General features: G+C 43.9%; 1 protein-coding gene across 2 annotated transcripts in view; it reads right to left on the reverse strand.

The window, feature by feature from the left end:
* The window catches only part of CWF19L2 (CWF19 like cell cycle control factor 2), a 1,774,451-nt gene that overhangs the window by 447,030 nt on the left and 1,314,646 nt on the right, over positions 1-12,775 (reverse strand). The gene's annotated exons all lie outside the window — the stretch shown is intronic.

Here is a 12,775-nt window from a genome sequence, read left to right on the forward strand (position 1 = left end):
TAAGAGTTGCTCAGATTTTCTGAAGGCTTTAGTTTTGTCCAAGTAGAAGCGTAGCTGTCTGTGTATGTCCAAAGAATGTAGAAGTCTCTCCCCCTTATTCTGTGGGTTCAGATAAAAGGTAGGCAAATGAATTGTTTGATTAAGAGCCACACTGGACATTACCTTAGGCATAAATGTTGGGTTTGTCCTCAGAGAAACCCTGTCCGGATGGAAAATTATAAAAGGTTCAACCGCCATTAGTGCCTGTAACTCTGAGACTCTTCTTGCTGAAGTTATTGCTAAGAGCAGAGCTGTTTTCCATGATAAGAATTGTATCTCAGCTGTATCAGCTGTCTCAAAAGGAGGCAGTGTGAGTTTTTCCAAGACAAAATTGAGGTCCCATGCAGGTATTGGTGCTCTTCTTGGGGGTCTTATGTTTTTGGCCCCTCTGAGGTACTGCCTTAGTAGAAGATGTGAAAAAATAGGTGGTCCATATTGTAATGAGCTGAAATGGCAGAGGCATGAATTTTAGTCGATGAAAAGGATAGGCCTTTGTCCAACATCTCAGTTAAGTATTGTAAAATCTGAGGAATATTTGGTACAAGCATGTCAATTTCTTGTGCCTGGTCCCAAGCACAGAATCTCTTCCACTTTTCTGCATATGATTTTCTGGTGCTGGGCCTCCTGGCCTCCAGAATAACATCCATAACTGCTTTGGAGAGAGGTGTGTTCTGAGTGGTTACATTATCCGCTATGCAGCCAGATTTAGGGTTTTGAGTTGGCTGTGCAGTATCTGATTGTTCTGTTGGGTCAGTAAATGAGGAATTTGAGGCAATGTCCAGGCTGGGCATTGAGACAAGCTATTTAGGACTGGGTACCAGTGTTGGCGTGGCTAGTCTGGGGCAATCAGGATAATTTTTGGCTTCTCTTGTCTGACCTTTAGGAGTACCTTGGGGAGGAGAGGTAGTGGAGGAAAGGCATATACTGTAAGGTTTTTCCAGCTGAATGATAGAGCATCTACTTTCCATGCCAGCTTGTTATAAGTCCTTGTGCAGAATCTCTGTAGTTGGCAGTTGTAAGGGGAGGCAAATAGATCTATGTCTGGGCATGCCCATTTCCCTGTTATTATGCTGAAGGTTTGTGGATCTAGTTTTCACTCATGAGGATCCATGAGGTTTCTGCTTAGTTCGTCTGCCAGAGTATTTGTCTTTCCTGGCAGGAATTGAGCTTGCAGGTGTACTTGATAAGTCAGTGCTGTGTTCCACAAAATCATGGCTTGTCTGCAAAGGGGGTAGGAATGCATGCCTCCCTGCTTGTTTATGTACCACATGACTGTAGTGTTGTCCGTCTTTATCAGCAGTTGTCCTGGATTAAGGAGATCCTTGAAAGCTGTCAGGGCATTTTGTACAGCCAGCATTTCTTTTAGATTGATATGGAGATGCATTTGGCTTGTGGGCCATGTGGGTCCACCAGGCATAATCTGACGCATCTGTTATTATTGTTTGCCTGGCAGTGGGTAAAGTGAAAGGCTGTCCCTTGTTGTGGTGACAGGCCAGAGCCCACCATCAAAACTCCTGTTGCAGGCAGGGAATGAGTGTAACTGATTTTTCCAGGCTGTGGCAATGTTGAGTCCAAACACTTTTTAGATACCATTGTAGTTTCCTCATATGCAGTCTTCCATATGGAATTAACAGAATGCAGGATGCCATGAAGCCCAAAGCCTGCAGAATTTTTCTTGCAGATAACTGGGTTTTTGTTGCCAACATTTCGAAGTAAGAAGTCAGTTGTCTTTGTTTGTCTGGCGTGAGATAAGCCATCTGGACAGTTGTATTTAAGCTTGCATCCAGGAATATTATCTCTTGAGAGGGTACTAGTTTTGATTTCTTTTCGTTTACTGTGTACCCTAGGCAAATTAGTAATCTTTTTACAAACACCAGATGTTTTAGTAAAATGTCCTTGTTTTCAGCTTGAATGAGGCAGTCGTCCAAGTAGGGATATATTTGAACTCCTCTTTGTCTGCAGAAAGCAATTACTGGTGCCAGGCATTTTGTGAAGACCCTGGGCGCAGTAGATAAGCCAAAGGGCAGTGCAGAGAATTGGTAGTGCATTGATCCAGCTATGAATCTGAGGTATCTTCTGCAAGATTGTCTGATTGGGACATGCAGGTATGCCTCTTTTAGGTCCAAAGTTACAAGCCAAGCCTTCTTGCCCAGCATGGGCAGAAGCTGCTGCAGAGTCAACATTTTGAATTTTGGAACGTCCAGAAAAGTGTTTAGAATAGACAGGTCCAGTATTGGTCTCCAGGCTTTGTCCTTTCTGGGTACCAGGAAAAGTCGTGAGTAAAATCCTTGTCCCTGCTCTTGTAGTGGTACTCGCTGAATGGCCCCCACGTCCATGAGGGATGAAACTTGCTTTTGTGCCCCTGCCCATTGACTGTGTGGCAGGTCTGGCATGCCTCTTGCCTTTGTCAGGGTGTGAAAGTGGAACCTGTAGCCTTGAGTCACTATATTCAAGACCCATTTGTCCTGGGTGATCATGTGCCAGTTTTGTGAAGAAAGTGCCAGTTTCCCCCCTAAGGGAGCTTGTAAAAGGTAAGTGCTTGGTACGGGTAGAGGAAAGTCATTGGGACTGTTTCCTGTAAGGTTGAGATTTGTCTTCTCTGCTTTTGGAGGTAGAAGCACCCCATTGCTCAGGCCTGTATGAGCCTTGGGGCTGGGATCTGCCTCTAGGGCATCTATACCTGCCTCTTTGTGGCCTGTCTGACACTGGAAAGGACCAATTTTTTGAAGGCCAGTTCCTCCTAAATCTAGGTGGCTGTACCTGTAAGAAATCCTTAACTGTCTGCCTAGATTTCGCTTTATCCTCCATTTTCTTCAACACCTCTTCTGCCTTAACACCAAACAAAGTATCATGCTGTAATGGAGCATCTAATAATTTTGCTTTAACATGATTAGGCAGATTCTGTTCCTTTAACCAAGCATGCCTCCTAATCACAGAACCCGTTACAGCGCCCTAACAAGAGGCCTCCAAAGAATCAAAACCACATTGCAAAGTATGTTTTCCCACTTGTTCAGCTGCATGCAATAAATCCTGCATTTCCTTGTTTTCAGGACATTCAGAGTTAGTCAACATTTTCTGTTTTAGTAGTGACATTAGGTATTGTTGATATTTAAGCATATGAAATTGACAATTTAAGGCCCTTGCAACCAAAGTAGCAGAAGTGTAACCCCCCCCCCATCTGTCCAGTGCCCTTGAATCCCTATCAGAGGGGCAGGGGTTTTAGCAGTGAAAGCCTTGACTCCCTTAGGACACTGAGATATGGTTTCTGGGTCAGCAGCAGGGTTTTTATAAAGAAATTTATGGGAATCTGTGACCCTGTAGTATCTGTCTGGCTTAACCGGTGCAGGGGGTATAGAGTCTGGAGACAGGCCGGACTCTGAAAAAACATCATCTACAATGTCCAGAACAGGGGGAATAGCAAGGGGCTTGTGCTGAGGAAGTAAAAGAAAATCTCTGAGCCTTTTCTTAGATTCTGAGTAATCCTGGCTCTCCCAATGAAAGTGCTCCCTCATGGTATGCGGGGTTTCCCCAAAAGAGAAATCTTCTGGAGGAGAAGCTGAAGGATTAGATTCTTCAGCATCAGAATCCTCATAGGGAGGAACAGAGTATTCCTGATCAGAGGAGGAATCAGAGGAAATGGAAACCTGATCTGAAGATTCATATTCTGTCTCTTGCCTAGGCCTCTTATCAGGAGGGGGATGGGAACCCCTGATCAAAGTAATAAGGTCTTTGGCCATTTTGAGCATTTGTTTTTTAGGCGTGGAAGCCTGTCCTGGAGAATGCTGTACTTGTTTCTTTGTCTTTAGAGCTGCTTTAGTCTTTGGCTTGGAAGCTGAAGATGGCTTTATATATAACTGAGTTGGTCTGAAAACACTCTCATAAGCCAATGCATGCACAGCGGCTCCGGACCCATCTGAGGGAATAGTTTCCGAGGATCCAATACCTTGAGTTTCCAGAGGCCCAGTCGGCTCCACGTGGGAATTGGAAGCGGCCTGTGGCTCTGAGGTAGCGGGTGTCAGGGGCTGCGAGAGCGCCTCACTGAGAACCAGCGAACTGATGACAAACATAGCGGAAGCCTCATTGTCGGTTTTGGACCTCGGATGCCTGTCCTTGTCTTTATCCTTGCATTTTTTAGAAATTTTGGTTGTCGGTTGCTTCGACGGCATAATATAAGTGAATCTTCGGCCGAAGTAATGAAAGGCAAAATCGTACCGACGCTTTATAGTTCGTTGGTTAAATCTAGCACAAAACAGACAACAAGCAACGTTGTGGTCAGGGCCTAGGCAAGGAATACAGTAAGAGTGAAAATCCTTATGAGGTATTTGCATCCCACAAGAAATACAATTGTTAACTTTTTCTGACATTGGTCTGGAGCAAGAAAAAAGTTTCCCCAATGGGGTACTTAGCTTTAATGAAGACTTCGGATCTGAAATTCAATTTGGATCTGAAATTCGATTTCGAAAATCTCAGTAGTTGACCGACCGGCACTTGCGAACTGCTTTTGCTTCGGGCACTGCGCGGCAAGAAAGACTGAAGAAAATGGCGTCGGCTGCATCTTTTATACCCCTGGCGCACTGACGTCAGGGAAGAGGCAACAGCAACCGACGCCGGACCAGGACTTTGGAATTCAGGCCGACTGCGGGTAGTCTGCCAGCAGGATAACCCAAGAGTAATGACTGCAACAGTGAAACACGATGAACATCAGGAAAGCTCCTGCTTTGAGAAGTTTCCCACTCTTCTCCTCAGAGCACAGGCAATTGATCCAGATAAATCAAGCTGTGCATGATGGCATTGTAACGATGGATGTTCTCTAATGAGGAGAGGAAGTTATCACTGCCCTTGGTATGTTTGCTGGGGAAACTTCTATCTGTCCTTTTGACTCTGCTCTTTTCTTTTCTACTTGCGTGATAACTGATCTTATTTATACCTGTCACTGGGGTTGTCTTTTTATTCTTTTTCTCCCCTCCTTTTCCTTGGCAGAACCACCTTTGAGGAGGCCTGTCAGCACTAGCATGTTATGTTTATAATGAAAGGTCCTGGAACTAAATTTTTTTTTTGTTACATTTCTGACACACACAGCCAAATGCCCAACTCCAAGACATACAATGCACAGTTTCGGTAGGTCTTGTGGAAGGATCTTGAGACCACACTGACTGCATTTTTTAAAACCGTAGGCCTTATTATGCCTATGTATTTTAACAGCAAAATAACCTCAAACAGCAAGACTAGTCAGTACACCACAACAGAAAAAAAACACTAAACTCAAAAAAGTCAGAAATAAGAAGTTATGTCTTACCATAACGTTCCATCTGTGTTGTCGATCTTCACTTATCCTTGACTGTGGGTTTGGTTCCAAACTTTGGAACCGACTCGGCCATTATTTCAGCTTGCACCTTCAAAAAACTCTCGAGCTTAACTTTACCCATAATGTTCTTCTCAGGATTACCTCAGATCGAGATTGCACAAGATGGTGACAGACAGTAAATAACAGATCAGTGACCATATCTGTGTTCATACAAACAAATCCAATCTACTAGGGTAGATCCGTTCCAGCAAGAAGGCCGAAAGGCAGGGGAAAGGAGGGTGGGATGTCAAGAATAAGTGCAGCTCGACAACACAGATGGAACATTATGGAAAGACATAAATTTCTTAATCTGATGTTGTCAATCTTCACTTAATTTTTGACTTGGGGATGGAGTCCCCAGCTACCCAAATCTTGAGAGGTCTCATGAAAATGTTTTCCTGAACACCATCGAACCAAATGATGCCTGACCCCCTGGACACCAGAATCAGCTTGTAATGCATAATAAAGGTGTGCAGCAATACCAAAGAAGTCACTGCACAGATATCACTACAGAAGCTCTGGAATGAAATACTGCGGAAGTGGCTATGGCCCTTGTTGAGTGTGCCTTTACAGGGGCTGGTATGCATTTTTCTTTTGATATAAATGAAGGTTATACAATCCTTAAGCTATTTAGCCAGAGTAACCTTAGAAACTGGTTTGACCAGGCCAGTAGAAGAAAAGGAAACAAACAATTGGTCAGACTGTCTGAATTATTTTGTTCTGTGAAGGTAAAAAGTAATTGCCTATGAACATCTAGCAAATGTAGACAATATTCTCCTTTGTTTTCAAAATTGGGGAAAAATACAGGAAATTGTATAGTCTGGTTGATATTAGTCTCAGACACTATCTTTGGTAGAAATGATGGACTAGTTCGCAAGGATACCATATTTTTATGGAAGGTTAGGTAAGGACACATACAAGTCAATTCTGATAGTCTCCTAGCAGAAGTAATAGCGATCAAATATAAGGTTTTCAAGATAAATACTTCAAATTGCAATTTACAGATGGCTCAGAAGGGGAAGATATTAAAGACTGTAGCACCAGATTCAAGTCCCAAGGGGAGTTAGGATCCTTGTGTGGAGGTTTGAGCATTAAGGTTCTTTTCAAAAAGGCCTTACAAAGTTTGTGGGAAATTAGACCTGTATCATTTAAACCATTAAGAAAATTGGAAATTGCAGCCAGATGCACTCATACTGTCAAGGATGAAACTCCTGCATCAAAAAGCGATGCTAAGAATTCTAAGACCTTATCAACTGGAGCAGAAAATGGGTCAAGGTTATTCTCTGTAGCTTATTTTGAAAATTTTTGCCACTTGCTGTTACACAGTTTTCTGGTCCAAGGTTTGTAAGAAGCTAGTACAATCTGTTCAACTGGGGTAGTCAGATTAGCACACCTGGCATTCACTGGAATTGGAGTAGCCACGCAGTGAGCTTGAGATTTTGAAGATTCAGATGAATGAGTCAATCTAGCTGGGACAAGAGGTCTGGAGTTGGATCCAGGGTCCAAAGTTTCTGAATTAAGTGAGGCCAAAGAAAGGGAAACCATATCTGTTGAAGCCAGAATGGGCAATGAGAAGTATTCTGTTCTTCAACCTGCTGGCTTTCTTCAGAAACTGGGAAATGAGCGATATTGGAGGAAAGGCAGTAGACCAGAAGGCCATTCCTGAAGGACGGCATCTCTTGGTGACTCCCCCGGTGGGGGAATAGGGCAAAGTAGCTGCTGCACTTGTTGTTCAGGGGGAATGCAAAGAGATTGCAGCAGGGCTGGCCCCATCGACAGACTATCCCTTCAGTCACCAGTGGATTGAGAGACCACTCATGAGGTATTAAGATGTTTCTGTTCAATTTGTCAGCAATCACATTGGTGCTCCTCGGAATATACATGGCAATTACAAAGCGGTCAGATGAAATTGTCCATTGCCATACCCTGAGTGCTTCTTAACAAAGAGGGTAGGTTCTGCTTCCCCCTTGCTTGCTGATGTACCAGACCACTGACATGTCTGTTTGAAATGCAATCATTCCCAATGAGAGGGTTTCTTTGATTGCTTGCAATGCTAAAAGCACTGCCCTCATCTCTAGAACACTGATGTGCAAATCGGCCTCTAGTTGAGACCAAGTGCCTTGGACTGTCCTTCCTAGATAATGCCTCCCCTACCCTATTTGGGGGGCATCTGTGGTTACTATGGCTTGGGGCTGAGGAGGGACAAAGGGTTGGCCCAACAAAATTTCATTAGAGTGAAGCCATCAACTCAGGTCTTTCTTGCAAAGACTGGTGATCAATACCAGATGAAACATTGGCTGATTCAGTAAAGACCATTGTAATGCCAAGAGCCGTTGTAGGATTCACGTGTGAAATCTCGCAAGGGGAACTAAAGCAATGGTGGCTGCTACTGATCCTAGAGTTTGTAATAACAGTCTTGCAGTCACTGTTTTGCTGCAAACAATCTGGCTGACTTGTGATTTTATTTTCTGAAGTCCTTCTGGGGGAACAGATGAGATACTGGTGCTTGTGTTTAATACCGCTCCTTTAAATTCTAACTGCTGTGTTGGCTCTAGATGGGAGTTTTCATAGTTTACAGCGATCCCCAGTGAGAAGCAAGTTTGAAGAACATAGTCCCTTGCCTGTGACAGTAGATGCTCACTGAGTGGAGTAATGAGTCTGTCTAGGTATGGAAACATGGAATCCTTGCAGTCTGAAGTGAGCTGCTACCACTGGCATGGATGTGGTGAACACCCTGGGGGCTGTGGTGAGACCAAAGGGCAGGGCTCTGAACTGTTCATGACTGGCTCCCAGCAGGACACGCAGGAATCTTCTGGAGTGCTTGTTCATTTTTATATGATAATATGCATCCTGAAGATCTACTGAGCACATCCAATCGTCTTTTCCTAAGAACTGAAGTATATACTGAACCGTTACCATCCGTAATTTGTTCTGTTGAAAAGACTTGTTCAGCAAACTGAGATCCAAATTCTGTCTCCAGTCCCTGTTTTCTTTGGCACTAAAAAGAATCTTGAGTAAACTCTGGGTCCTATTTGGTCTGGTGAGACTGCCTGTATGACTCTTTTGTCGAGCAATTTTTGAATTTCAAAGACTGCTGCATCCCTGAGACTGGGTGGAACTTCTGGGATCTTTTTTTGGTTGTTTGGGATTTTTTGAAAATGGAATACTGTAACTTCTGGTTATAATCCTCTGCATCCAATTGTCCATTGTTATATCTAGCCAGGTAGATAGGTGCAGGGATAAACATCTCCTGACTGCCTCCAGAGGATGACAATCTGGTCTCCATTCAGAAGCACTGATAGGAGTTACCAGGGAATGAATCCCTGGAACCCTAATTCTGTGGGCCATCTCTGCCTCATGGACTGTGTCTTCCAATATAACTCCCCCATCTGCCCCACAGAGGTTGTTACTAAACAAGTCCTGGAAAGGTCCTTGGGACTTTCTGAACCATAGCTTCTCACTCCTCTAGTTCCCAGAGTAAGACCACTGAGGAGTGGAAAAGTGTATGCCCATGGCAGAAAAGGTCTTTCCATTCTTCTCACATCTGGCAAGGGTCTCTAACTTTGGGGCCAAAAAGGGAAGTTCCGTCAAAAGCAGCGTTGATGAAAGAAGACTTGCATGGCTCCGCAGACCCACATAAGTGCATTCAGATGTGCCTCCTCATGGCTATGCCAGAACCCGCTGCCCTAGTTATCCCTTCAGCTGTGTGTGCAATGAGCCTCATGGACGAATTACATATGGATTCATGGGTTGCCAGTTGGAAAGGTACTTTATCCAGTACTCCCTCAGCTACGGCTCCTGTCAGAGTATCTGTTAACTCCTTTATCAGGTCTCTTTGCAATCTTGTAAAATGTGCCATGAAATTCACAGACCTGAGTGCAAAGGTTGATGGTGTATACGGGCTTCCCGAATCTATCCATTGTCCTAGTCTCTTTGTTAGGAAGATGGATAGTTGGACTTTCATCTGAAAGTTCCTTTTTGTGGCTGCTGCAACCACCATAGCATCTACAGGTATCCCTTTAGCCCAGTGTTGGTGATCCTCAGCAGCTGACAAAATGCGGTCTGGTCTCTTTGGGATTGGTTCAGTGGAATTGAGTAGCTTCCAAGTCAACTGCGCAATCAGTTTAATCAGATCATTAGCAGATAGAGAGATCCAAGAAGTAGATGGTTGGGCATGGAATGCCTGTAGGTATACACACTCCTCTGAGGAAGGTTGATGGGACGAACAGCCACTCCTTTGCTTCAGGATCTCTAATATGACTTCAAATGAGACATCTTCCAGGGGTGACCTTGAGAAACCTTCTCCTTCATCAAAGCCAGTATCTTCTGTGTAAGACTCTTCAGGGGAGTCCAAGTGCTTCTTCGTCCACTTTCTCTTCAGGGGCACCTCTTGGGTGGGTCTGGCCATGGAGGTGTCTGAAGAGGACTTGACCACCGTGGTTGAATCCTGAGGATTCCGTGCCTGCTGTCCCAATGTGGAGGGTGCAGGTAGCTCTGGGTGAGGGGAAGTACAGGGATGCTGGCCTGATGACAGTGATATCAACTGTGAGCCCACAGTGGACAAAACCATCTCCATGGCCTGGAAAGCAGCCCACCCCCGTAGAACAGCAGCCCAGAACTGAGATAGATGCCCTTAGAACTGTGGTCCCACCCCACACTGAGGAAGATGTCTCTGAAGCTGAAGCTAGAGTTGAGCTCAAGTGTGCCGAAGCCCCAAGGAGCATGGATGGTTCCGACAACACTGGGGTAGAGCCACGCTCCCCAGAACAAACAGCAAGCTTCTACCCCGGGAGATCTCCAGTTCTGACAAAACCGAAGAGCTCAGGGTAATCATCGGTGCTGGAGATGGAGATCTGAACTGCACCAATACAGACGAAACTGGGACAGTCGGCACCGGGAACTCTGATGGCTCGGCTGGAGTCAGAGAAGAAACAGTATTGGATGAAGGTTGGGTACGTTTGCAGAGCCAAGGAGACTAGGAACCGAAGACTAAGCTAATCCCCTCACTGACAGAAGATGATCCACTAGCCTCAACACATCAGACTCTGTGAGGCTCTTGGTGGAACAGATCGAACAGTCCAATGGGGAATGGGGCTTCTCTAAGAATGGGCTTGGAGGTCAGTCTCGAAAGGGTCCACTGACGTGGATTATGTTGTCCTAGGCCTGTTTTTAGTACAGAACTCCTTTGGTTCTGAAACAGATGTAACCAAGGAGTGAAGTGGTACTGAATACTTGTCCATGATAGTTGTAAGTGTTGAAATAGTCGGTACAGAGACTAGCACTGAGGCTTGAAAAGATTTCCTGGTCAGTTCTGCAGAAACTGTGGGAACCAGGGAGATTTTGGTAATTTTAGCTGGCGGTGCCGATGAGACCATCGGAACCAACTGGCTCCTCTTCTTACAGCCTTCATATATGGAAGAGGTGGAGGAAGAAGAAGGGGAGCTAACATGAGTTTTGGACTTAGTTGAACCAGATATGACCTCATTGAAATGTGATTTAGTCCCTTCAAAATCAGCTTGTTCTTTCATTCTACAACAGCCTAGTGGCTGAAGCTGTAACATATAGCACTGTCTTCTTCAAGATGCAAAGGACCCAAACAGTAGACACAGAATATCTATCAGAGTTTGGCAGTTTTCTGTCACACTTTTGGCATCTTTTGAAGCCAGAAGTACCCCTAGTCTTTTCTGCCACATCAACAAGCACCCACACACACATATACTTACAGACAGTAAGAGATAAAGGAAAATTAAGTTTTTTTTTTTTTTTTTGGTTAAGCAGGAAGAAAAAGGGAAGCGTACCAACAATGGTACTGAAAGGTTACCATTACAGTAAAGGGAAGGTTAAACTGTATAAAAAAAAGTACCAACCTTGTTGGGAAGGTGGCCTAATGGTTAAGGTGTTTGCCTTACAAACACAAGGTGCAGGGTTTGAGTCTCACAAGGGATAATTGGCTAGACTTAAAATGGCTCGCAAGGGCAGTTTGCTTAGTACTAATCTATGAACCTATGAACAATGGTACTGAAGATTTATCGGAAAGGTAAATAGAAAGTGAAAGAAATAAAGGAAGATTGAGGTACTACAACAATGGTATTGATAGAAAAAGACACTGAACTTGTTTGCAAATGAGCCTAGAGGGGAGCAGGTAAGCAAAAAAAAATATAGATAGTGATTAAGAAGGTATTATAGAAAAAACACGATTTAGCAGAAATAAGTTTGCACAAGAGCTGACAGGAAAAAAACGTCTGGTACTAAAAGCAGCATATGAGATCTGAGCTAATCTTTATGGGTAAAGCTAAGCTCAAGAGTTTTTTGGAGGTGCGAGCTGGAATAACGGCTGAGTCGGTTCTGAGGTTTGGAATCGAACCCACAGTCAAGGATTAAGTGAAGACTGACAACATCAGCTCTAATATTATTTGCCTACACCAAGACTAGGACAAAAATATTTAAAGGATTCTTTTTTTCTACAAAGAACAGGATGGGGAAACAAGAGGGGAACAGTCCAGGGTATGAAAAAAGAGAATGGAGAAAAAAGTCGGGAAACTGCAGAGTGACTGAAAATTGACCGATTCTATAAGCCTAACAAAAATATTTGAGAAGGTCATTTATCTGGCCCCAAATGACCAGCCAACATTTTCTTTTGGAAAAGCTTGAGGTAACTGAAATGTCGTTGAAGCTCATGGGAAAATCATTTGGGAGCTTTGCATTACAGAACAGGGTAGGAGCTTAATCTAGCCAGAGTCTGTTGCTACAGAGATGATAAAGATGCCTTGGTGGCCAGTCCACCAGTTACAGTGTTCAGATATGACCAGCCTAAAAAACACTCTTAAGGGATTTTATTTATGCCCTCTATGCAAAAGTGGAACACAACACAGTGGCAAAGCATGTTATTTCTTGCAAGTTTGTAATCACAGAACAGTGTGCTAAGGATGTTTCCTTTCATGCATTGTTTTGTAGTCCAGAAGTTAGTATATGTATAGCCTGTCTCTTTGAAATTATGTTTGTACTTTTAGTAATAACCTCATGCATATCTAAACTAGCCCTAAGTGGAGATATCCACCCCAACCCTGGCCCTACCATCTCCAACCCCAATCCTCATAATCAGACTAGAAACCACAACTTCTCCAATATTACAGCCAATAGAAAGCCAAGTGACTTCCTTCTACTAAGCCTAAATATCAGAAGTATATCCAACAAAGTCCATGAACTCCATGCCACCATAGACTTGTACTCCCCAGATATAGTCATCCTGACAGAAACCTGGCTAAAACCTCACATTACCAGTGAGCAAATACTCCCTACAGGTTATGGCACACTAAGAGTAGACCGGCTAAACAAGAAAGGAGGCAGTGTAACTATAATATTTAAACAGCATCTAAACATCCAGATCTTAAA

The sequence above is a fragment of the Protopterus annectens genome, chromosome 5.part0 (genome assembly GCF_019279795.1).
Source record: "Protopterus annectens isolate FY-2018-M chromosome 5.part0, PAN1.0, whole genome shotgun sequence".
NCBI classification, from domain to species: domain Eukaryota; kingdom Metazoa; phylum Chordata; order Ceratodontiformes; family Protopteridae; genus Protopterus; species Protopterus annectens.